Below are 2,241 nucleotides of genomic sequence, written 5' to 3'. Positions count from 1 at the left end.
GTAGTGTGACTATGAATTAATTTTATATTTATTAAAAATTTATAACAGAATGTTCTGCAGCAGTCTGGGCTTCAGTATTCGAGTTGAGGTTGGGCTTCCCAGGTTGTAGGTCACTGCTCCTTTAACTGTCAGCAACTGGGAGTGGAACTTCATGAACCCTTTTTTGATATAATCCTCTACTGATTCCATTTATAATCCGCGATGCAATTATATTTTTACTTATAAATAACTCAATTTTTTTAAACAATGTGGCATCTGCATTATTAATATTTTAAAAATAATTTGAAACATTAAATAGTAAATATTCATTTACTTGTAATTTCATGATATTAAGGAGAATTAGTTTTAACTCATTTATTACAGTTTGATTCCCTCCCTATACCAATAATGTGTAAGGTATGCAAAGTCTTTTAAATACTCTCTTTAAACAATGTGAGAATCTGAGTTTATTTTTCAGTTGATTGAGATCATGTTCAACCTTTATTTTCTGTAGCTTGGTAAGCATTCAAATCTTCAACTTTTACGTGTAGTATTTTTAAATGATTTTGAATGTGGAACATAACGAAAGTCCTGTAATATTTTAAATGACTTTCCAGTTAATCGGATAGAAAGACTGGCCAGCTTCAAAGTGTACAAGCCCTTTGTGACAAGGCTTCCCGAGTACATCGCTAGGACATACGCTTCTTGGGATAAGTCATAGAATCGTTTCAATTACCTATGTACGCAGTATTGCAATCAGGAAAATTTCAAATCAGAGTTTCCAACGTAAATAGAATTCTAAGGTTCGCTGTGTCAAAATAACCTAGATTTAAAAATAACGAAACCAAAACATCCGACTTTCATAAACATATCAACATACAAATATTCACACTCATGTCAATATACTAGAAAATCTTTTTACTTGATATGGGTGCCAGGGTCATGTGGGGATTGCTGGGAATGAGCTAGCAGACGTAGCAGCCAAACAATCACTTACTCTTCTTGATCATTCGGACACCCCAAGAAATAAATCTTCCATTGAAAAATGAAATATTATGTAATTGGCAAGCCATGAGGAATGAAAGTCCTCCATGCACAATAAAGGCAATTAAAAATAACAAGTGAAGAATGGACCGCGTCAAATTGTTCTGATCACAGGGAGGAGGTTATATTGAGAATAAGGCATACGAATTAGACTCATTCATATCTCATCAAAAAGCACCCACCTCCAAAGTGTCAAATATTGTAATAGTTCCCTTACATTCAGCTACATATTATATATGTATACAATAATAAAGAAATTTCTAGTATAAAATATTTTAGAATATCAGAAAGTAGGATGATAACAGAAAGTTTCTCTAGATTTTTTATATTATTATCAGGAGTCTAAAAGGATTAATTTTAGCGCCAAGTATGATATAGGAATGGTATGAAAAAGCTTTGTTTAAAGGCACTCGGCATCAGATTTTATTTTTGATATTATTGAGGCCTAGATTTTTTTCCCGATCCCTCTAAAACAGAAAAGAAAAGTGAATTAATAAGTGCATTACAGTGAAAAAGAAAAGTAATTCGTGTTGGGTATTACCTTTTACTACTTTTGGTATTTTAAGGTTACCTGTTGTGTTTATTTGTTATTTATGAGATATCCATTCTAAAATGGTGCTATTTTAAATCCGGAGGTGAGGGGCCTCCTCGTGTTGTATCGCATAGAAGATAAAAATAAAAAAACATTAATTAATAAAGACAATAGATAATGGTGAAATAATAAGAAAACAGTCAAAAGTTGAAAGAGAAGTGTGGGGGAGGAGGAGGAGGTGCATCAGAAGATGGAGTTATGAAGTGATGTTGATAGAGTTTTTGGAACCTATCCTGCCCTGCCACCTCGCAGGAAGGGGGATGGAGTGATAGTGACGTGTGTCACGTTACGTCTTCCTAGAGATCTTCTGTAGTGTACTGTTTTAGTATTGGTGTAGTGATTTCAGGGCTGTTGGGTAGAGATAATGTAATAGTGGTGCGCCGTGTAGGAGTGATGGTCGTAGTATTACTTTGTATATGAGTAATTTGAGTTTGAGTGACAGCCCTGGTGAGTAGATGAGGTGTTTAAGTTGGTATTATGTTGATTTGACGATTTGTAGTCTGTTCTGTATGTGTGCAGTGAAAGATAGATGTGTTTCTAGTTTAATGCCTAGGTAAGTGAGATGTTTCTTGGTTTGAGGCCTAGATCGTTAAAGGAAACAATAATGACGTTACAGCTGGAGCCAA

Source organism: Halyomorpha halys, unplaced genomic scaffold, assembly GCF_000696795.3.
Source record: "Halyomorpha halys isolate HHAL.00 unplaced genomic scaffold, Hhal_1.1 Scaffold1662.1, whole genome shotgun sequence".
Lineage (NCBI taxonomy): Eukaryota > Metazoa > Arthropoda > Insecta > Hemiptera > Pentatomidae > Halyomorpha > Halyomorpha halys.
The sequence above is the reverse complement of the archived record's forward strand: the minus strand, read 5'-3'. Positions refer to the sequence as shown.